Genomic DNA, 23925 nt, shown 5'->3' on the forward strand with positions numbered 1-23925 from the left:
AATGACTCAATGGGGGTCCCTATAGTGATTCTGTGGGTGTCCCCAGGTTCCAGTAATGATAAAGTGGGGGTCCACAGAGGTCAAAAAGTTGGGAACCACTAGCCGAGGTCATTCTGCTTGAATCCTTAGACAACATCTTTACCCAAGGGGCTTTCTAAAGTGGTTGCCCACATACTGTGCCACTTTAGTGGCTGGGGTCCAATCTGAGGAACGGTGTGGAAAATCTAATCAGGGTTGAACATATGCGACAAATAGGTGCAGTCGTCATGATCCACTGCCTCTTTTCTAAGATGTTTGAAGCCACATTCTGGCCTCCATGGTCTGCTGGGGCCTTGTTCATTCCCAGAATCAATGTTGTTGGAATCTTCCCTGGCATCATCTCCCAAAGGGAGGAACAGATCATCACCGGGGGTAGTCCCAGAATTGTTGTTTTGATTGTCATTATGGGCATCCAGCCTTCTTTTCAGAAAGGCTAGGCGCAGCTGCTCAAATGTATCAGGTGGTGGACGGTTGGAGTGTCCTTTATGGACCACATTCTTATAACTAGAACTCCTGCGCGCCCCCCAAGGGGGATGGGTCCTTGGTTTTACCGGCAAAAAGGCCACTGTTTTTTGCTGCTAGCAACAAAATAAGCTTTTTAATAGGCTCTAGAGACAATGATATAGCACGCTGGAAACAGGCATCATTTACTTAACCAGCCCCTCATTGTGGGGTAGAAATATCTGGTCTTCCTCAACCAGCTCCTGTTGCTGCCCTTGGGAGTTTGCCATTGTGTCATGCTTACGCCAGCAGTGATGGAAATTTGTGATTAGCAATGCATGATGGTGAGTCGCTGCACTGACAATGAAAAAGAGCCGATGAGGCCTGAAATAAACACAGGGGAACTCCGCAGTCAACGAAAACTAACTGGACTTGACAGAATGGACAGATCAATCAACAAGCATTTTCAATGCAACGGGGCTCGCATTTGCTCGAGTTGGAGCCATTTGCGTTGTAAACTCCTAACCTAACTTTTCTAGCCACACAAATTAAAAGAAAAAAAACACAGCGCAATTGCGCTATGTAAAATGCAGTGCGATCGCGCTGAAATTGAAAATGAAAAAACAGAGCGCGATCGTGCTATGTAAACCCCAATGCGATCGCGTTGCTCAGAAAATTAACAGATAAAGTAGTCCAGAAACCAGGCTCAAAACATCGAGCCTCGTATGTTTCTAGTAGTTTACCGGTGCTGTGTAGGCGGGCTAAACACTGGAAAAGGCATGAGTATGCATGCCTTTCACAAATGAAAGCAAGCAGATTTTGAAGAGCAAGCCCAGGAACCAATGAAAGAGACTGACGTGACCTGGGCGTGGTTTGAAGCCCAAAGAGAGATTACTTTATGGATGGAGCACTTTGCGCTCGCCCATAAAAATGGGCAGAAAAGCCCTCGAGGCCATGCGCACTTGTCTGCTGGGATCCTGAAGTCATAATGGGCCAGATGTAGCAAAGGTTTTTCCCCATTCTGTGTCTATGGGAAAAAGTGTTCGCACATATGGCCCAATATTGCCTAAAGGTAGAAGAGCACACCAGTGAGACCAACGCGCTGCTTGGGGCACTTGTGTGCACTTTAGCGGTGTCCATCTGTCACTGCCCCAAGGCAGAAAGAGCTGCACTCCTCTGTGGCAGCTAAAATATGCTGCAACAGCAACCGGTCTGTCTTAATACCTGAAAGAGGAGGGGGGAAATGAGCTGGAGAAAGCTGCCCTTAATGAGAGGGGGAGGTAGGGAGAGGAGCGGGGCTGCAAGCCACCAAAAAAAAAAGGGCATCAGAGGCTTTGATATTGAGGCCGTTAACCTCCTGATTATTAAAAAACAGGTTCCTAGGACCATATGCTGGGGTATTAAGGCATTACAAAACAATGGGATAGCTCAAAAGACCATAGGACCTGGGTACAGATTAGTATGAAACAACAAAATCGTCCTGACGTTTCGACCCAGATAGTATTAGTCACTCATAACCTTCTACATGGATATTCATCAGCACAAGTGAATGAGACAACCTAGAGTTGCATGGCAGGACACCCCTCACATGGATGTGATTTCACATTAATACGAACGCCTGTGGGTTCCTCACATATGTTTCTATTTATAGAACCAAAGTTTTTGTATTAAAAGAATTAGTTTGCGGTGGTGGCAATGGATCAGACCTTTCCTCATATATGCAAATAGGGACGCATCTAGTAGATTACTTTCGAGTGATTAAGGAGGGAGAGCCCTTCTCAGTTAATGTGGAATGGGTGCTTAGATTGCAAGCATCTCCTTCTCATGGTCCCCTGCACATCAGAGTTGTCCTGCCATGAAACTCTAGGATGACCCATTCACATGTCCAGATGAAGACCCGGCATCGATAATCTACCCCTTGGCCTAGACTGTATCTTTATCCTTTCAGAGGAACAAGATTTAGTGGAACATTACCTCTATCAAAAGGATACTGACTAGATAGTTAACTCCAGTTTAGACAGGCCTTATGCAGTTGCTAGTATGCATTGTGACTCGCATTCCATTTTATATTTGTAAATATTGACCACTTGTCACATTTCACATGCACTTCTTTTGCACTTTTTTCACCCAATGGAGCAACCACTACCATGTTTTGAATTACATGTATAACTATACGAATTTCCAATACACGTTGTTTTGCAAAGTGTGGCTCTGTTGTTTTCTTTCTTTTTCTTTCTTTTTTTTCCTCCAGAGAGATTATTATGTGACAATTAATATCTAGCTTGTGTTTTTCAAGTGAATTTGTTCTCCTAATTCAAATTGTTCTCCTGTCAGGACCATTTTGGGGTATTAAGACGCATGCTGTGCTATTAGGAGAAAAACGATACAAGTAATATATCAAATCTCCCAGAAAAGACATTCATCAAAGAGAAGCATTTATCTGGCAGCTGAGCAGCAAAGAAAAAGGAAGTGTTTTTCCTTGATGAGGGACTGAGCAAAGCCATTGGTGGAATGTTATTTTCTTAAACCAAACACTGCTGAGCTGAAAATAAAGAAGGAGAAATGCATAATCCTCTCCTCTGGTCCTGACATAGAATTGATGTTTACTCAGTGCTTTGAATGAGGGCAAAGATAAGCAACCCAGCAGTCTAATAGCTTTAAAAAGCCAGGTGTGCATTAAACGTAGGATTTCAAAAAGATATGGTCGGAAATGTAAAGCAACATACATGCTAACAGTCCTAATTCAAACAGGAGACTTGTGATTTTTAAAGCCAAAATGTTCTTTGTTTTAGATGCCTCTCCCCTAAAATTGTCTCTTTTACAATTAGTCAACAAAGATAATAAATTCTCCCGATTCGTTTTCACTGTCTCCCGCTTTCCTGTTTTGAAATGTTGCAATCTATGAAACATCATCATCTCTGGATTAAAAAATCGGAAATCTTCCATCTAAAATAATGGCATGCATGAGCGGGGCTTCAGGTGGGCTGTGTCTTGCCAGTGCACAGCATCGTCAGTTCTAAAATAGCAGGTGCTGGCACTAACAGGTTCTCCATTATTGCTCTCACCTTCAGGATGAAAAAAAAAAAATCTTAACTCAGCAACAGTACCACCCTTAACTGCCTTTTATGTAACTTCAAAGAGATTCGTTATAGTGATTTCACAGCCTTATCATTCAGAATTTAAGCATACAACTAAACCATTATTTTGCTTGTTTATCTTATGCTGCCAAGAACAATTGACAACCCCAATCGTCCTGGCTTGTTTTATGTGTAATGACAACTGTTCTATGCTATATCTGGATGCAAAGACAGAAAGAAGCAGGGAAATGCCAGTTGGTTGGCACAGTATGCTAAGCACAGACTTTTAGTTTACATGTTTTAAGCCACACCCTTAATTACATAGGCCGCTCCCCTTTGAGAGACCCCACAGTTTTTTCATCCAACTTTAAAGCGCTGTGCATTAGACCACATTCTGAAACCCCACCCGCCAAGCCGCTGCAAAAGTTTGAGAGCGGTGCTTGTGCATTGGGCTGAATAAATATTTCGAAATGCCATAGTTGAAAATGAATAATATTTTCTAAAAAGCTGACGATCAGCTCACTGCTGCTCTGAGCAGTTCGCCTTTCGTTCTCCACCGTCGATGTGCTGCCCGCCCAATACGGCTGCGCGTTGCAGCACTTTGTCCTTCCGGGCCGCCGTACGTCACTGTCACATCTGCGGCTCTTCGCGGAGGAAGCAGCCGGAACCGGGGAGGCGGTTATTGAATTCATCACTAAAGAAGCAGGTTTGTGTCGTTCGTAGCGAGCAGTGGTGATGGTGGGTCGGGGGAACTGTTCAGGGGTAAACCAGGGCGGAGCTGTCCCCAAAGGGAAGGCCCAGGTTGTGTATCAAATGGAGGAGCTCCTTCCCCTAGCCAGCCTGCCTGCCTGGCGCTGCCCGGGTGTGGCCTGCATGAATCATCGGCTGCCTTCTGCCCGTGCAGCCCCTCTGGGTAGTACAGCTGGAGAAGGGTTGCGGTAGGGGAGTGCTGTAAGTTGTAGGCCGTGTCTATGCAGAAAGTAACGCCAGGAGAAGGACCAATGGAACGTGTGGCAGGGGTTAGTAGGAGGGTTGCGCTGACATTGCAGGCTGTGATGCTGCACTAGGGATGTAGTAATGCCAAGAGAGATTGGACCGGCTTCCTGATAAAGCAAGAGTGATGGACAGCCAGCGGCGATGAAGCAGGCGGGACAGGGAGCTAGATAAGGGTAGGGGAAGTGACGGAGATGAGGTGCATTTTGAAGGGATAGGAGGCGTGGGTTGTGTGGAGCAGAGTTGAAAGATGGACGTGTCTAGTCACCACAGTCCTGCACTTAGTCCAGTGCCACTCAGCGCCTGGGAATAATTAAGACACCCGGCTATCTCGAACTGGTCTGTAGCTCGTACGTGGCATCTTCTCTATTCATGTTCGTCTGCAAACAATAGAAGGTAGCAAAGATAATTGACCTGGTGGTGTGTGGAATTTAATAAAGCGTCTACTTGTCCATTTAACAAGTTGCGAAATAAATTTACTTTTGTTGTAAAAAGAAAAATCTACTTGTCCTTTTGGTGTCCTGCAGTGCGACGATGAATTATGGCAGCAATCTCACTATTAAGAGATCAGATAATAGCCTCTGTGATTGTGCCAGGACTAATACGATAGTAGGATTTGATTACTAGCAATTTTCGTACTTTGAAACCTTTCCACAGGTCTACAGACTGGCAGCAGCGATGAGCAATAGTTGCAGGGTTGGAATGCCCTTTTGAGTCTGTGCAAACTTATTAACTTGCATGTTTTAAGGGTTTTTACCAGCTCTCCTCTAATCTTTTCCTATACTGAGAAAGGGTGGAAATTAACTGCTGATAAGGGCAGAAGTAAAACTTCTTCCAGGGTTGGGGGAAAAAGTGTTTGGAGGAAAAATGAACTTGTAAACGCTCAACAGATTTGTACATGAGGAAATCTAGACATGCATATTTGCTTGTGGCAAAATACAGTTCTCAGGTATTTTCTAGTACAATTTCCTGGTCTGTTTGTGTAAATTCTTACGAATTCATGAAATATGTAAATCTGCACTAATGCCAAGACAATTACCCCGAGTGCACTATTCTGGCTTTCTTTAAGAATTGGACCCCTAATTAGATCTGGCTTTAGCCAAGGCCGCCTGTTTTTATTAAAATTCTATCTCTGTCTCTCAATCCTTATGTCAGCTGACTTCACTGTGAGTGATATCAATCAGCTCTTATACAAGGAGCATATCAGCACACAAAGTAGTTTTGTTCAGTGTCAAAAACTTCGCAGTAATTTAGCAAAACATTTTTTTTTCTGGTTGCATTTTTTGTGAACATTTTATTTTGAAAACAAACAAGCATGCTTTCAAGCTTTTACAAATATTTGCATCTAACCAGAGTATTCTGCGAGCATCATACATAGCCTCATATTAAACTTTTCAAACATGTACATATTTTTTTTTTTACTTAAACCACTGTCAGTAGTGCAGTCTGAGCTTACAACATTTATTTCAAGCAATCACCATGATAATAAAGGCTTACCATTAATGTACCGTAAATACAAACCGCATTAACTTATGGACACAAATATTACCTCAACTGCGGACAGTTCCCTTTCCTGCTCCATAATGTGGTACTGTTAACTGACAGCCAAACCGTTTGTGCTGCATGAGGTTGGGCCTAGTTGTCCCAAGGACAAAAGAAACATGAAAACTTGTCGTCCTTGACCCCAAATAATATGTCCTGGGCGCCGGTCTAGGAGTTCCACAAACCTTTGACCAGCTGCTGAACCCCAGGAAGTTTAAAGGCTTTTTAAGGCTGATACTCAAGTAAAATATTGAAGACCGGTTCAGAAGTTCCTTTTACAGGTGAGTCAGTTAGACATAATGTTGCAGCATAATTTGTATGTAGCATTCTGGTTTTAAATGGTTGGCCATATGAAGAGCAGAGGCCAACAACATGCCTTGTGCGACTTTAGTAATTTATAATGTTGATTCATCAGGGCTTTAAAAAGTTATAGATAGCAACTTGAATAGTTTAAAAGCCAATTGAGCTTTTTAGTGCTAAGGGTATTTTGTAGGCAATATGCAATGGTTCAGAAAACCAATTTTTAGGTGCAGACACTTAAATGATCGTTACGCTGTGCAATAAATAGTGCTCTGTTTTGGAAAAGAAATGGGATGATAGTTTTCAGCAGCTTCCAGTGTGAGGTCCAAGTGGTCATCATGAGTTAAGGTTGTTAAATTCATGCATTTATTCTAGTGTTCTGAATAGGGATAAATTAACTGAAGTTGATTAATAAACTGAAGATGTGAGATGTTATTGGAAGTGTTGGACATGTGTGCTTGTCAATGGGGTGAATTGGATCAAAAAGAGAGAAGAGTCTGGAAAGCATGCATGGTGGTCCATAGCAAACAGAAAAGGTCAGTTAGTGATGGGAAAGAAAAAGGTGGAAGTTTTTGTTGTTACGTGTGTGTGTGTGTGTATTTATATATGCACATGCAGTTTTACATGAATATTTATATATTTGATGTTTTTCTTTTCCGTTTCTAGATATATGTATATCTTTAGAAACAGACATAATCCCATATACATATCCACATGGATATAGACAGCCTCCTCTTCGTAACCAAGCATACATTATTTTGTTGTACTTTGTCATACATATATACATAAAGCCTAAACCTAGATTTATGGTTGTATACATGACATTTTTAAAATTGTTTATGTATATTCAGATCATATCCTTGTACATGTACATAACATGTACATAAACATATTTACCTAGAGGCATGTGTGTCCATTTATTTAATGTATACACATCCATGAATTCTCCTAACATGCATGTTCTTTTGTTTAAATATATGTATTCACACCCACATGTGTATATGTGTGTGTGTATGTATGTGTGTGTGTGTGTGTGTATATATATATATATATATATATATTACATTTTTTCTATAGACATAGGTACATACTCTTACATACACTTTTAAGCTAGTATATCCCTACACAGAGATAGTAAGGCTAAGTCATTATTGATGCGTACACATGGAAAGTATTTTTTTTTTCATTTTTTAGTTTATTGTTTTTATGTTTTGTCATACTATTGCTGTACGTTGTTGTGTTGTAAGTATTATAATCATATAGGGACTCCTTTGATGGTTTTTGTTGTATCTTATTTTTGAGGTAAGGAATTCCATAGTTTAGCTGCTTGCACAGAGAAACATTCTCCACTCATAACTTTTTTTCTTGTAAACTGGAATTTTGAGACTATGTAAGTCTAGAGCGTAAGATTCTTTGTTGGGCGTACCTTGTGATTTTCATCCTGGTGAAAACTAGTTATTTGCCATATATTGCCTTGTGAGCAATACAGAGGATCCTGTAGGAGTATCTTCTGGCAAATGGGGCAGGGGAGGTATGGGCTTATGGCGTTAGATGTATTAGTAGTCTGAAAACAGAACTCTGAATTCTCTGTAATCTTCTGATGGTTGATAAAGTTGAGCTGTGATATAGGCTATTAGTGTAATTAAGCTTTGGGAAGGACAAGAGAGATTGTCGCTTGGACCTTGTGGAGAAATCCTAGGCGTGGGAAGATGTTGCAGCATTTTCATGGCAAGAAAGCTCGACCTGGATAACTTGGAGTCCATGGTAATTCCAAGGTGTTGTACCTTCTTTTTATATTTTTCGTTGTTATCCTAGATCATTAGGCAAGATGGAGAGATGGTCAAAACTTCTCAAATTGCAACAGGTCAGTATTTCAGTTTTGGAGGCGTTCAGGTGAGGTGGTTCTATGTCATCCACTGGTCAACAGCCCAGAGGTGACTGAAGATTTTGCAGTTTCCATTGCCCTTGGAGTATTTTAATTTAAGAACCATCTATATGTCGTCTGTGTAGTTATAGCAGGTCAACTCAAAACCTTTATTCAGTTATTTAATCAGTTCTGGTTATGATTTAATGTAGATGCTGAAGAGGAGGGATGAGATGACAGTCTTGAGTGACTCCTGCTTTTATGTTGTAAGGTTTAGATGAGAAAGGAATATGGATTGCATTTGTTCTATTGTGTAGATAAGATGAGATCCAAGCCAGAGTGGTAGCCTCTGTGCTGCCTTCCTTGAGTCTTTGGATTAGTGTGTCATGGTCGACTGTGGTGACGGCATCTGAAATGCCTAAGGAAAATACTGCTGCAACCCCATGTTAGTCTACTATATTTTTAGATTTGACTCGGAAGGATATTCGAGCTGAGCAAGTGCCTCTTTCTGGGCTGTATTTAGTTTGGAAACCGAAATGTAGGGGGATTGCTCAAATTGTGACATCTGGTTGAAGGCTGTTCTTTCTATAAGTTTGCCTAGGACTGGTCCATTTGCTATAGGTCTGCAATTGTCAGCTTCCCAAAGCTCTAGGTTTGTTTTCTTTAATGATGTGCCTATGTAAGCCTTTTCTAAGTCTTTAGGAACATTTCCTTTTGATAAGGAATTGTTGAATGTTTTAACTAGAACAGCCACTGAGATTGGTAGTAGAATGTTTTTGAAGATTTGTGGGGGGGGGGCAAGAGTCAGAGTGGAAACCAACTGGCCTGTGCAAGTTGACAAGATCCAGGAAATAATTTGGTGAAAGTTCTTTGAAATAATGGAGTGGTTGTGTTAACCTTCCGCTGGAGTGGATGCTTGGTAAAGGGTTAGCACTGTTGTTTTTTTTTGTGAAGTATGAATCCAGCATATCTGCTTTTGTTGTACAATGAGTTGCCAGTTTGTGGCAAAATACTTGCTAAGTTGGATGGATTCCTTTGGTGCATTTGGGATTTTGAAGTTTTTTGAGTACTTAAAAAAACTTTTTCGAGGCACTTAACTTCCTGGATTCTGCTTGAGTCGTATGTTTTTTGACTTTTTGGATTGTTGGCTTGTCCAGTTTGTTTCACATGTTGAGATTTATTTTGTCTTGAAGGTTGTTAGATTTGAGCCAGGAGTGTTGAAGCTTAGCAGTTTGTTATTTTTATCTTATTAAATCTGTATTCATTCAAGGGGGTTGTTTCCTGTGTTATGCTTGGATGTTTTTGTGGGACTAATGTATCCAAATCTTTATGGAGCCATCCATTATTTTTTAACTGAGTCTACGGTGACCAGCTCCACGTAGAGAGTAATCTGAGATTGTAGATCCTTGAAATTCAACTTGTTCCAAAGTCGATATGTAGTTGTGGGTAAACTGAATTTCGCTGGGTTAAATTGTACTGTCTTGTGTTGGAAGGCAACCAGGTGTTGGTCTGACCACATGATCTGAGTAACCCCTTGAAACGTGACTAGGTCTGGAATGATGTCTTAGTTGTGTCCTGCTATGTGTGGGTTTGGGAATTAGCGGTTCTAGGTTGAGCATGTATAAGCTAGTTTTTAATTCTGGAGTGGGGTATATTAGGTTTGTCCAACCATATGTTCAAGTCTCCAGGAATGCCTGGGTTTGGCTTTTTTGTGAGAAGGTTTGAAACTGTGCCTAGAAAGGTTTCAGGGATTGTTCAATTGACAGGTGGTGGTCTTTGAAGAAGGAGCTAGAGGAAACAATCAGTGTAGGATTGCAACTGACTAGTAGGGCCTTACAACCTTATAAGATAACATCATCAGTTTTGGTGAGAGTTGTTGTTTCTTACACTGTGACTGCAGGGGTGTGGAATTTCTATAGCCCGAGGCCCTGGACATATTGTTTAGGGTCAAGGAAAACAAGTTTTCATGTTTAATTTGTCCTTGGGACAAGTAGGTCCATTTGCCTGCAGCACAAACCCTTTGGATGCCAGTTTACAGGGAAAGGAACTGTCTGCAGTTGACATAATATTCGTGTCCATATGCTAATGCTGTTCGAACTTGTATTTTTGGTTCTTTAAAGCAAAGCCTTTATTATTAAGGTGAGCATTCTAACTAAACGTTGTAAAGTCACACTGTACTACTGACAGTGGGTCCAGTAAAAAGATGTGTGCACACACGTTTGAAAAGTTTGGCAATATGATGCTATGCATAATGCACCCAGAATGCTCTCTGATTAGATGCAAATATTTGTCGACGCTTGTAAGCAAGATTGATGATTCTTTGCTTTCAAAATAAAATGTTCAGAAAATAATGCAAGTAGGAAAAAAAACATTTGCTTTGTTTCTGAGACATTTTAGGTATTATTTCTTTGCTGCATCATTTATTAAACTGTGTGGATGCATGCTAGTATTTCCAAAACATATTCATAATGGAAAACCAGTGTAACCAGTTTCAACAAGATTATGGGAAACATAAAAATAAACAAGCACTGGCAAAGCCAACCGATTCGACATTGGTGGTCATTCTTTTGGTTTTGTCAGGGCGTGTCTTGTTTTGACATGGCTTTAGTAACAGTTTATTGGTGTGGGAGCTGCAAGGCCTTTACCATTGTAACAAACATTGGCAAAAAGCATTAAAAAAAAAAAATGGGGTCTCAAAAATCACACGTTACCACAATAGTTCCTGGCACTGAACAAAACTACTTTGTGTGCCAATATGCTCCTTGTGGAAGAACAGAATGCTATCACTTACAGTAAAGCCAGCCGATAGACGGATAGAGCGAGAAATAGAATTTTAATAAAAGAATATGTCCTAGTTAACGCCAGACCTAATTGGTAGCCCAGTTCTTAAAGAAATTCACAAAAGTGCACCCATGGTACATGTCTTTGCATTAGTGGCTTTTGTGAATTCACAAGAGCTTACAGAAGTAGACCACAAAAACATATTCCTGGAAAATATTTGTGAACTGTATTTTAGCACGAGCAAATAAGCATAGGTAGATTAGCTCATGCATAAATCTATTGAGCGTTTATAAGTTCATCTCCCCTCTAACCACTTTTTTCGCAACCCTGGAAGAACTTCTACTCTACCCTTGTTAGGAGTAAATATTCAGCCTTTCTCAGTATGGTAAAATATTAGAGAGAAGATCGGGTGAAAATCTTTAAATTATGCATTTTAGTATGTTTGCACAGCCTCAAAGGCATTTCAGCCCTGGAATTATTGCTTACTGGTTCCCCCAGCCCAAGTATGTTGATCTGCTGAAAGGTGACAAAATAAGGAAATTGCTACTGTAGGGCTTGAAATTGCTAGTATTGAAGCCCTACTATAGTATAAGCCTAACTTAATCAAAGAGGCTATTACCAGAGCTCTTACACAAGAGATTGCTGCCATAATTTGTTGCTGCAGTACATGGCACCAAAGGGACAAGTAGATTTATGAAGCAACCTGTCCCATGAGCAAGTAGATATTTTATTAAATTCCACAACCATGGACTGCGAAGCTCCTTCTTCTTTTGCCAATGTGTTTTTGTGTAACAGTTTGACAGCCTGGTTAAACAGCTTCATTAACTGCTGGGGCCACATCTACCCCAGTCCTGATTCAGTTATGAAGAGTAAGTCAGGTGTGTCTCTCAAAAGTTCGAAGATAGGGTCCTTGGTTTTGAACATAGAACATGCCTTTATTAATAGTCAGATTAAAGAAGGTATTTTGGAGGTGGTGTGATGTAGTGCTGCAGGAGAATAAGTATTGTCAGTGGAGGTTAAAGAATGCCTGCTATTGCTGACTGCATATGCTACAGCATGGCATAATGTGGGTGTTTTGCTTATTATTCTTGTCTAAGAGAATCAGAAGGTGTTTCATATGGTCTGTGTGTGCGGGTAGTAGGAAGCTGGGTTGAAAATGAGGCACTGGGCTGTGTAGTTGACTTTGAATATTAGCTTTGTAGTGTTATAGACAAGGGGTAGTGAATTAATGAAGAGTGAGGTGAGTTTTGCATATGTTGAAGGAGTGTGAGTGATAGATGTTGTAACATGAGGGATTGGTTTATTGGCTTTGAATTTTGCAATGGATGATAGACGGGTGAGTGAGTCATATTGTATATCTTTGGGCATGCAATAGGTGTCTCCACTGCATGGAAACTGTGACGTGGAGATTGGTGAGAATGTGTTTTATTTGTAATGGCATTAGATACACAGTTGATGTGTGTTGGTATATTTGGGTAGTTGATAGATTTCCAGTATAACAGAGAAAGCTTTTTGGGGGTTTGTTTTTATTGGTTGAAATTGTGTGATATTTGTGTAGTGACTTGAGATGAAAAGTTTGAGTGTGAAGGATTCTGGTTTTGCAGAGGTTGGTGGAGTGGGGGTAGGGGTGAGTGTTAACCATGAGTCTCTGGAACATGGGAAAAGGAAGAGCTAGGGGTTAACATGTTTAGTTTTGAGTGAATAGGGGAAAGACGTAAGTTTAGTGTTGGATAGGAATGTTTTATAGACTGTTGTTCTGGGCTTTGGATGATGAGTAAAGGGGCTGTGCAGGGGGTGGGTATGAAAGAGGTTTGAGAGGGCTGGCATTGCCAATGTTTAGAGTTGAGGTAATGGAAGGATTTATTAAGAAAAGTCAGAGGGTTTGTGAGGCCAGTGTTGTGGTTTGTATAGAAGATAGGGGGCCTTTATGTGACTGGAGTGGTTCAAGGATATGTAGGAGTGCTTGTATGGCTGAATATTGTTTGGTGAGTGAAGGCTGGTTGAAGAGACCTTGTTTGCTGGGAGAGGTAGGTGTGTTTGTGTTGTTTGTTACGTCAGACGTGAGTTCTAAATCAACCACAAACATTTTCTGCCACCAAAATATAAAAGAAAGAAATGGCATGTGCTTCTAGCATAATTTAGTTTGTTCTTTAGTCTTAGTGTAGTCTCACAACCATGTCAGTGGGCACACGTGAGGATAAAGGTGTATATTTCTTCTGCCCATAACGCCGGGGATTCAACTCACTCGCATCCAAAAGCATCTTGATAGGGCGATTGGGCTTTGCAGTCAGTTCTAGCAATTTCTCAGTTATGCATCACTGAGAAATTGCTCCCTCTTCAGCTTCTTCCTTTCACCAGAAATCTCTCTGTATCCTCCAGAGTGTGGAGTGGGCAACGTCTCCCATTTTTTAACATTGATATGATCTGGGGCACTTGATTGTTTGTTTCCACTTCAGGCCCTAAGCTTGGTGCCATTCCTGGTCAGCACTGTCAGTTGTGCAAATTCAGATGGCATTGTTTGTCCTTGAATGTCTATCACAGGTGCCTGTCTGGGACCATGACCAGAACCCTTCTGTCAGTGGTTGATGGCCAAGCCCCCTTGTTGTTGTTTTTTGCCTATTGTACTTCGTTTCATTAGCCATGGTGGGTGTACAGGTGGACTGTAATGGGATAGTGTCTCAAATCATCTGCCTAAACAGCCTGAAGCGCATTTGGTGGCACAGTGGGGTGTGTTTCTGTATATTCTAAGGAAGTTGTAGACAGACTGCTCAATGTTCACGTGGTATTCACCTTTTTGTATCACCTTTTGAGGGTTCATGCTTTACTTCTGTGTTTGTGTACAGAAGGAATGGTCCTGGAAAGCAATGTTTGTAGTTTGGACATTGAAATAATGTAGGTACAGCTGAAACTGTGTTCCTCGGGAGGAGGGTCCATTTCTCTGAATTGATCTCCTTTGATAGGCTATTAGTGGAAAATATTTTTTCCAGCTTCGGTGGCACATATTCAGATGATGTGAAAAGAAGCACTTATGTTACAGCAGCACCAATATGGGGGTTACCATCACGTAGTGTTCAAGAATCAGCATTTAATGTTGTCTATGGTTCTGCACTTTCCTCCTGGGTTGTTTTCCTGCATGCACAATCCACAGTGGTGGATCTCTGATCTGAGGTTGATATCACCATTTGATGGCTATGGCTTCTTTTTCAAGTTGGCACAGTATCTGTCCTCTTTGTCAGTCGTAGGAGCTGCCCAGCACTTGATTTTGAAGCAGCCCGCCCACCAGGGATCACGGACCGGCATCAACTGCTCGTTTGGTGTATTTCATAGGATCAGAGTACCTCATTATGACATTCTGCAGCTGTGTATTTTTTGTGGTCTGGAAGGCCTGCACAAATGTATCATTACAAGTTTACTCTGTCTTGCCTTTTGTGATCTCTGTTAGGGGCTCTTTTAGTGTTTGAGATTAATCTCTCACAGTACGTGGCTATGTTAAGGTAGCAGTAGAAGAAAGTGGTGTGCGGTGGCAGTCCAGCGTATTTAATGTCTTTCATTTTCAAAATTGCACTTGCTTCCATAGCAAAAAATGTCTATCTAAAACATTCAAGGAGATGCTTTAGGAACACACGTTTTTGTATGTACACTCAAATATTCGAGGTAGCACCACTCATAGCCTTGCATGATGCTTTTGAATGGATGTGATATAAATGAAGATTCTGTTGCTTATATTCACACACTTTTCAGCCCCGCTGATGCCTCACTGAGCGAGTTCTTACAACAGTGCTGTCAAGGATAACTCCAAACTCAGGACCTCATTGCGACCTTGGCAGAGGGGATTACTCCGTCCCTGATGTGATGGATATCTGAAATAGGATATAATGGAATTTATAATACGATGGACGGGATATCTGTCATATTTGGGAGTTAGTAATCCCCTCTGCCAAAATTGTAATCCGGCTCTTAGTGTCTCATAGTTTTAAACCCACATAGGTGGAGAATGTTGTATTTTAGAGACTCAGCTCCTCAAGTGGCAGTTGGAGGCTATGGTGGACTCCAGCATTGAGGTTTATTTGGGAGAACTATTGAGCCTGTTTCAAGTCAGCTAGTGGTCACGAGGTCGCATTACTTCTCGATGGGGAATATGCAATGCAAATCCTTCTGGCCCCTGATTCCTTCTCTTGTTGGCAACAATCAGTGGAGGGGCCGGCTAGGGTTTCAAACACACTGTCATTTTATTATATTTTGATTAGTATATTTATTGCACAGACACAGCCAGTAGGGTGGCTGAGTGCTTTACATACAACGAGGAAAAATAAAATGACATACACGGAAGAGCTAGTCACAGCACTCATTTTAGGGCATTTTACTGAATTAATTTTGCACAAGAGTTATTCCTTCGACACTCAGAAGAATCATTACTTTCACCTCATCAACTCATCACAACCTGATAGACATCGACCCCCTTTTCTTCCCACTGTTCTGGGCTTCTTTAAATGTGATATTTACTGTTCAATATTACTACTTCTAGATCTGTGTTATTTCTTCTATGTACATTTGGGAGACGTCTTGCTTTTCTGAAAATGAATAATTAAAAACTACGTAAAAGAAAAATTCTGATTTTGTTATACTTTACATTAAATTGGGTCTGCCATTAAAAAATATTCTTACATTCTTTTAATTTTTTATTTGTATTATTTTAATTACATAAATAAGTAATATACATTTTCAATATGCAATTTTCTGTAATTTTCCATTAATGATGTACATTTTTCTGAAGCGTTTATAGAAATACCTTGAAACCTCACCCTAAAAATACCACTGGCCAAAATCCTTACTCTCATCTTTTCCCTTACTCAAGCCTTGGGCCAGATGAACTATGCTTTACATTGGTCCTAAACTCTCTAATTAAGCAAATCGGAGGGTTTGCAATCATGTAAATTTTTTTTTTTTTTTTTTTTAAATGAACTAAACACATTCTACGTTCAGAAATGTTTTTGGTATCTCATAGGGACTCGTTTTGGGCATCCCTTTCAAAAGCCAAATCAGTACCCTACGTGTCAGTGGTTTACAACCATAATTTCGGTCGCATACCAGTGATATGTTAACGACTCCCAATTTGGAGTGATAACTAATTTGCAAAAGGCAGGAAGTTCATCTGTATTGTCATTTTTATTTCTAAAATATTTGTATATTGCAGATAAACCAATAAACACTGTAAAAGGTGCCAAACGGGCCACCTGCATTAGTATAGACTCAATGAGAGACAAGCACCTCTTCCCTATTGTGGCCCCCAAGTCATCCAGTAAACATTGAAAGAGAGACAAGACTACAGCAAAGTCCTTCAGATAATTATCTGTTCTGTACTTCCCTATGTGCTTTGTCTTGATTGGTGCATGTACTTGGAATCTGTCCAGCCTCCTCCCCTAGGTCTGCGGTGAGTAGTATTTGAGCCAGCTGCGCAGCCACACCTTATAAAATTAACATTTCTTAGGGCAACCCTCCTGATAGATATATCTATATATCTATCTTCATGTCTCCTCTCCAATTGTGTCTTGTTGTGGTTCTCTCCCCCCACACCCCTCCCCCCTGCAGTACACGGCTGTGTTCCTTTTGGCCACTACCAGCCCTAGGTCGCTGAACTGTAATTTGGCCTGTGCCAAATCAACGCAGCTGGGTACCCCCACAAGAGCATATTTTGACTTGTGTGGGATGGTTACTTGCAGGATGGCACTGGGTTCCTCATTGACCGCCTCACAATACACCTGGATTTGTGGACAGCCCCATAATGTGTGCATGAAATTCCCAGTGTCTCCGTCACAGCACATACATGTCAGGGTTACAGTTGTCCCCACAGCACTGCCTGTCATAGTAGACCCTGTGTAGTATTTTAAACTGAATCAAACACAGGCTTGATTTAGTAGCCACCTTTCTCGGGTGCATCAGTGCCGCCTCCCAGTCTATGTCCTACCTTTTCCATACATCGTGCTCTCATCTCTCTCAGCTTATCCAGGTTGTCTGACATATTCTTATTCGGCGTCCTGTATGTGAGGGAGATCACTCCTCTCTCCAGTTCTGCCCATAGCAGTCATCCTATTAGGGATGCATATTCTGGAATCTCTTCCCCTTTTAGTCCCTCTGCCTGCTTGGGCATGCCCTAATTGTGTGTAATCGGGAATTGGTTGGGGTGTATGTTATAGTCACAGTGCAAGATGGAAAACTGCATAATATCCCGTCTTTCAACAGATCCACCACTTTGGAGATGCCGATATGGTCCCATGATTCGAACCACTGCATCTTCCCACAACTAAGCCATGTGCCCTCTCATAAAGACATTTCCCTTGTGATTTTGCACACCCAAACATCTGGTGGCTTTGCCCCATGCCGCCAGGGTCACCCTTGTTGCCGGGAGCAATCTTTGTTTCCCCTTCCCTCACCAAGGTAATGCATATAAGATCTCATCCTCAGCTTTTCCCATTCCTGCATGAAGGTTGAGAGGTCTTGGGGGGGGGGGGGGGGCTGCTAGGCTGTACAGGGGCAGGGACTGGTCCATCTGTCCCCTAGGATGATGGACTGCTGACTTATCCCAGTTGATCTTATATCCGGAGTGGGTCCCATACTCCTCAGATGTCTGAAAAACAGCTGAGACAGTCGTGACCGGGTTGGTAATGTAAAGGAAGATGTAATTCGCATAAAGTGAAATGTTTTCATCACCTTCATCTGCCACGGAAATTTCAAACCCTTTAACCTAGGTATGATCCTGCACTTTGCAGGCCAGAGACTCTATAGTAAGGGCAAACAAGAGGTGCTAAAGGGGACACCCTTGCCTTGTGCCCCGTTCAGTTGGCAAGTCCAAGGAAATATCCCCATTTAGTCTCACTGCCATAGTTGGGGCCTGTTGTAGCACCCAACCCACCTCCGGTATTTAGGACCAAGCCTGATTTCAGCAACGTTTGCTCCAGAAAGGGCCAGTGCACTGCGTCATACACTTTCTCTGCATCTAATGCAAGGAAGACATGTGCGGCTGGTCGATCTCTCACTCATTCAGCCAGTTGTGCCTCTGCCTCAGATTATACCTTGTTGACCTGCCTGGCATAAAGCCTGACTGATCCCTGTGTATCAGGGGCATTGTTACTTGCAGGAGCCATGTGGCTAGTATTGTGGCAAGAATATTGACTGCAGTATTTAGTAAGAAGATCCAGGGGTACGGCTCACCATGCTCCCTCGTCTTGCCTTTCTTACGGTTCACCACATTGTTGGCTTTTCGGATATCTGGTGGGAGAGTTCCCTGCACCCTGGCCTCCTTTAATAAATTCAGCAGTTAGGGCCCCAGTATGGCGCTTATAGAATTCTGCTGGGATTCCGTTAGGCCCCCAGGGATTTGCCTGGCTTCAGCTTCGCCAATGCAGACTGAACTTCAGGCAGTGTAATTTCTGCCTCAATGGTTTCCCGTGCCTCTGCGTGGAGCACCGGTTTGGCCTCTGTAGCCAAGTATTTTGCAATGTTCTGGTCCTATAAAATGACCGGTAGTATCTGGCAAATTCCTTTACTGTTTTTTGGTCTGTGTTGTGGGTCTGTTCTGCCGGACCCAGAATCGTCTGCACTGACCTGGCCTCCAATTTACTCCTGCCAATCCAGGCCAGGAGCTTGCCCGCTTTATTGTCTGTTTCATACACACTGTGCAGTTTGGCCAGCATTTGCTTCTTTGCCCCCTCTTGTGCTAGGTCCTGGTACTCATTCTGCAGGATCTCTATCTTCCTGCTTGTGGGGTGATCCAGGGCTACCCCTGAGGTGCCCTCTAACTCCAAGAGTTCGTTCTCAAGGATCTCAGGGCCTCCCCTTCCTCCTCTTTTTCTGGACCACTAACTTCTTCACTCTCTCTTGGAAGACCGCCTTGTACACCTCCCACAACACCACCCTTGAGGTGACTGAGCCCTCGTTCTCCTTGAAGTAAAGTTTGGTGTCTTAATGAAGTCCTTGGGCTACCTCCCGGCTCTGTAAGTCCCAGCCACTAAGTTTCCACACAGCCCCTCCCCTTATTCCCCGCTGACCCAGCTTGACCAGCAGAGGAGAATGATCTGAAAATTCCCTATCCAGGTATTCTGCCTGGTTGATGTGGTGCCCACTTCCTCTACCGGAGCAAATACATAGCCCAGCCTTGAGAAGACCTTTTGCCTCACCACAGATCCGAAAGGCCCAGCCAGGGTGGCGCAAATCGTGCAAGAGGGGTATCTTGCAGGGCCTTTCCAGACTTCCAGGTTCTATCCAGATCTGCCTCCATAATGTCGATAAAGTCACAGTCCACTGTGTGTAACAAGGAAATTGCCTTCAGAAGAATCTCCGTACGCTTGGCCAGTGTGGGCGGCTGCAACTTAGGAGTGCATACATGCACAGTTGTGTGATAGTCTATCCCCAGAACCCCTGCACCCCAAAAAGCTGCCATAAGGGTCTGTCTATTTTTTAATCGCCCTGAGTGGTAGGTTCTTTTTAATCTGTATGCAACTCTCCTGGAGTGTGTGGTGTAGCCGGCATGCATTAATTTAGTGTTCTCCTCTCTCGAGAAGCCAACAGCGTGTCCCCTGAAGGTGCATTTTCTTGAGGAAAAAAAATGACATCCAGCTGTAGACGTTTCATATATTGGAGTTCTAGGCCTAGTTTCACTTTGCTTCCCAACCCATTGACATTCCATGTCAGGACTGTGAGTTCAGTATTGTCTAGGGGGCTAGCATCTGCCATGCCTCTGTAGTGTATTGTGATGTGGACTGGAGTCCCCTCCTTGATCCGGGTGCCAGCTGTAGTATCTGTGTCCCTCATCTGCGAGCATTTATAAACAGTAACTTTAAACCCATCCATTCCCCTGCCACACCCCCACTGGCTCCTGCGAATGTAAAACCACACCAATAAACTGAAACTACTTGTCAGGGGGAGTATGAGAGGTCTGTAGCCCACCAGCCCTCGTTGAATTTAAATCCTGAACAAAATAAAATTTAACCTGAACCACTCCACACGCCCTTGTCAGCAGTAGCCCTGTAGTATTGTAAAAATAATGTAGCTTGTTGTTGAAGGGCGTGGGCTGGCCCCAGCCCACGTAGCCATCTGTTATGTCGCCCCTTGGATCCAGGCGTCAACTCGCGAATGTCTCTTATGCTCATGATCCAGATTTGCAACTGCAGTGGGGTGCTCTCCAGAGGAGCCGTGAAGGGTCTCCCCCATAAGCTTCCTCCTCTTGGCCTTTTTGGTCGCCACTGCCCTCTGAGTCTGAGGAGGTATGAGTCATTCTTTGGTCCACTTGCCCTGCCTCAAAGTCTCCCTTCCCTTTAGCATCCCAGGGCAGTCGCCCCTCCAGGAACGTGTCCTCTCCTTTGGCCATGGTCCCTAACTGCTGGGTGGTCTTAGACCAGTCCTTTTTTCCCCCTGCCCAGCCTGCTGGGGCTGTACTTTGAGCAATGCTTCCTTGGGTGTCTCGAAAAACAACGACTTCCCCTGATAAGACTTTGAGCTTTTCAGGGAATAAGAGCATGTATTGTAGTTAAAGTGTCTGTAGTTTGCCTTCAGTGAGTCAAAGGTGCGATGCTGCCTCTGAACCTCTCGCATGCAGTCCGAAAACACTAGGACTTTTGAGTTTAATGGCATATGTCCCGAATATGCCGGACCTCTCAGGATCATATTGTGGTCTTGGAAATTCAGACATTTTGCGATCACTAGTCTTTGGGTGGTAAGTAGGTGGCGGGGAGCTACAGGAGGCCTCCCACCCAGTGCTCCATGTGGACATTATAAAGAAAGAGGAGAACTTGTCTTGGTGGAGGGACTTTTTTTAGCCTATTGTCCAGAAATGTCACCATATTATGTCCCTCAATCCCTTCGAGAAACATCTGCTTTTCTGTATTCTCCAACCTCCAGATCACATCCTTCGTGGTGGCCCTTGCGTCTCCACCTCCCTAAGGAGCTCCTGGATCGTGTCCCTGAGCTCTGAAGTTATGGTCTGTTGCTGTCACCCTTTGAGCCACATTTCAGAGGTCCTGGTGCAGGAGAGATCTCTGAGCACACCTCTCCCACCCTCCCCTCCAGGGCTTCCTGGAAGGACTGAATCGCCAGGAGCAAGGCCATCTTGTCCAGCATAGCCTGCGACACCTCTTCTGCCGGTGTAGCAACCACTTTAGTGTAATGGTCAATTTTCCACTGTTGAGGTGGCTTAGGGTCCTTGTCTTTAGCCATTTTCCAGGGTAGAGTTCCACCATTCAGCACCAGGGGTTGGGGCCCTGGAGGGCCGATCTCAACCCACCCCAGCAGAGAATGAAGACAGGGAGTGGTCAGAGGGTGGGCCCCGTGTTGGTTTTTGTTTATTTAAGTCACTTTGGCAGGGTAGTACCCCTCCCTCTGCTGCTGTATCGCCACTTGCTGGCACCTGTTAGCTCCTGCCCCGGGTCCTGCCGTTAGCTGCCCAACTCCAGCATCCCATTATCACCCAAGGCCTTTCTGTATCTCATGTGAGGAGGTTCGGTCTTGCCCCAGCGTCCAGTAGTCGCCCACTTCCTGTGTGGGCACTCCTGGGTACCGTACACCTCTCAGCTTACTTACTGGCACCTTGCAGCATGGACACCTTCTCCCTGCCCCCATTGTTTGACGGCCTCATGAGGAGGGGAGGAGGAAGGTGAAGAAAAGGCCCGGAATGTACAGACTCCACACTGCAGCGCCTTCTCATACGGGGCAGGGATATTCTGGCAGTGCATCTCTGTGTTCCTTGCACCACCTTTGCTCAGCTGCTCTGTAGACACAACACCACTGTCCCGGACCTTTCACCCCAGCAATGTGTGTGGTGTGCCAGGCTGGCCTGTCCCCACCTCAGCTCACTGTTCCGCTGACCCGTAGCCCCTGTGGGGCCACCATCTTACTGGATTGTCCCAGACTCCTCAGTGGCCCCAGGCCCTCCTTGTCGCTGGCTCAGCTCACAGGGGTTGAGGGGGGGGAATGGGTGGAGATGCATCCAGTAAGTCGGCTCCACTCTGCCCTGTGCAGGAGCGTCTCGCCAGGGTGCCTCCCTGCGCCCTCCTTTCTGTCTGTGTGCAGCTTGCCCTCGGGCCCATCTTTGCCCCAGCTATTTCTGCCCGTTTGGTGGATTGTGCCTTCAGGGCCCTGTGAGCTTGTCCGTTTCACTGTGGCCTTCCGGCCTAGTGCTTCCCACCGGGGAGCCTGGATCTGTGTAGTGAAAACACCACAAGGTATTTGGTGTAAAGCACTTTATTGCCTGGAGCCACTGTGGAACGCGTTCAATAATAAACATAACACATCCCCTTCCTTTCAATACAGAGAAAAAATTAAATAATGAATACAAATAAGAAAATAAATGATTGAAATGAACATAAACCAAACATTGAAATTTAACAGAAGTGCTAAAGAAGTTCTAGCAGCTGTACTAAAATATACTATATACATACAACTCTTATGAGTACATACAATTCCTATAAGTTACTTAATGAACTCAACAACCTTCTCCCCCCACACAAAATCCTTAAGCCAATCGGGTGGTTTCCTCACTCTTCCTTTCCCTCCATCCAAAGCCACACTAACCACGCCTTCTACATCCTTGTTCGCTTCAGCACCAACCTCATATCCACCAATCTCCTCATTCACCTCAGCACTATTCTCACTTTCACCCGTACAAACCTCTGCATTATTCTCACATTCAACACTCTCCATACATAGTCCTTCACTACTTACAGTATCACCTTCTTCCCCTTCCAACCATCTAAAATTAGACGTAGAGGAATTGTGACTATTGTGACTCCTAGCTTCCCTACGCACCTTGGCCACCCGTTTAAGATTCCATACCTTTCCTTTGCTCAACCTGACTGCATTGTTCAAAACCTCTACAACTTCTTCTGGTTCATAAAACTGACTATGTCCTTTCCTGACCTTAACCGGTTTCTTAACACGAACCCAATCGCCAACCACAATGTCAACTGGTTTTGTACCATGCTGCTCATCATAACGTTTTTTCATAACAGCATGTTTTTCCTTCATCCTATTCTGTACTGATTCTAAAGACCATTATACCACATTACGCTGATGCAACCAGTTTAAACTGTGTTTGGTCCTAGGCTCCCACCCTCTCATTATTACAAAAGGCGATCATTCTGTTACCTCATTCTTCATCACCCTGTATGCCCAAACAGCCTTGTGCAACTGTACCTCCCAATCCGTACCACAAGCACAGGCTGATTGAATAACTCCCTTAACCACCCTGTTGAACCTTTCCACCATGCCATTGCAACTAGGATTATAAAGGGAAGTAGTTTTATGTTGTACGCCAATTCTTTTGAAGTAATCTTTCGATGCCTTGGACAAGAACTGAACACCATTGTCACTTAGCACCACCGTAGGTAAACCTTCAGATACAAAAACTTTATCTACAAATTCCAAAATACATCTCGTGTCTACCCTCTCAACAATTTCTACAACAGGCCACCTAGAAAACAGATCCATCAACACTATTACGTATTTTTGTTCATCACCAAACGGTCCCGCAAAGTCAATTGCCACACATTCCCATGGTTGTTTCGGCAAAAAATGTTCATTCATTGGCGGTCTGAATGTTTGTAACGTCTTGTCGGCATTTGAACACTTGGAACAATTCCTCACAAATCTTTCAACCGCAACATCCACATTAGGCCACCAAAATAAACTTCTTACCACACCCTTTGTTTTTACAATGCCAAAATGTCCTTCGTGACATAGATCCACAATTACTTCCCTCAAGCTCTTGGGAGGAATAATCCGCTCACCCCTCATGATTGTACCATTCTCCATGGACAACTGCGATCTCACTTCCCAAAAAGGCCTAACCTCTTCCTGCAATTTGTTTTTATCCGGCCAATTTCCTTGCAAAAATTTCTT

At 43.4% G+C, this 23925-nt stretch overlaps 1 protein-coding gene across 4 annotated transcripts in view; it reads left to right on the forward strand.

Moving 5' to 3' along the window:
• Positions 1–3888: 3888 nt before the first annotated feature.
• DYNC1I2 (dynein cytoplasmic 1 intermediate chain 2) overlaps positions 3889–23925 on the forward strand; it is a 384780-nt gene continuing 364743 nt past the window's right edge. For 2 of the 4 annotated variants that reach the window (XM_069225328.1, XM_069225330.1), the window contains exon 1: positions 4128–4263. The gene's annotated coding sequence lies outside the window, so the exon portion shown is untranslated. Of the gene's footprint in view, positions 4264–23925 lie in introns of all 4 variants that reach the window. The other 2 variants (XM_069225329.1, XM_069225327.1) reach the window with 2 other exon arrangements.

This window comes from Pleurodeles waltl, chromosome 3_1 (genome assembly GCF_031143425.1).
Source record: "Pleurodeles waltl isolate 20211129_DDA chromosome 3_1, aPleWal1.hap1.20221129, whole genome shotgun sequence".
Lineage (NCBI taxonomy): Eukaryota > Metazoa > Chordata > Amphibia > Caudata > Salamandridae > Pleurodeles > Pleurodeles waltl.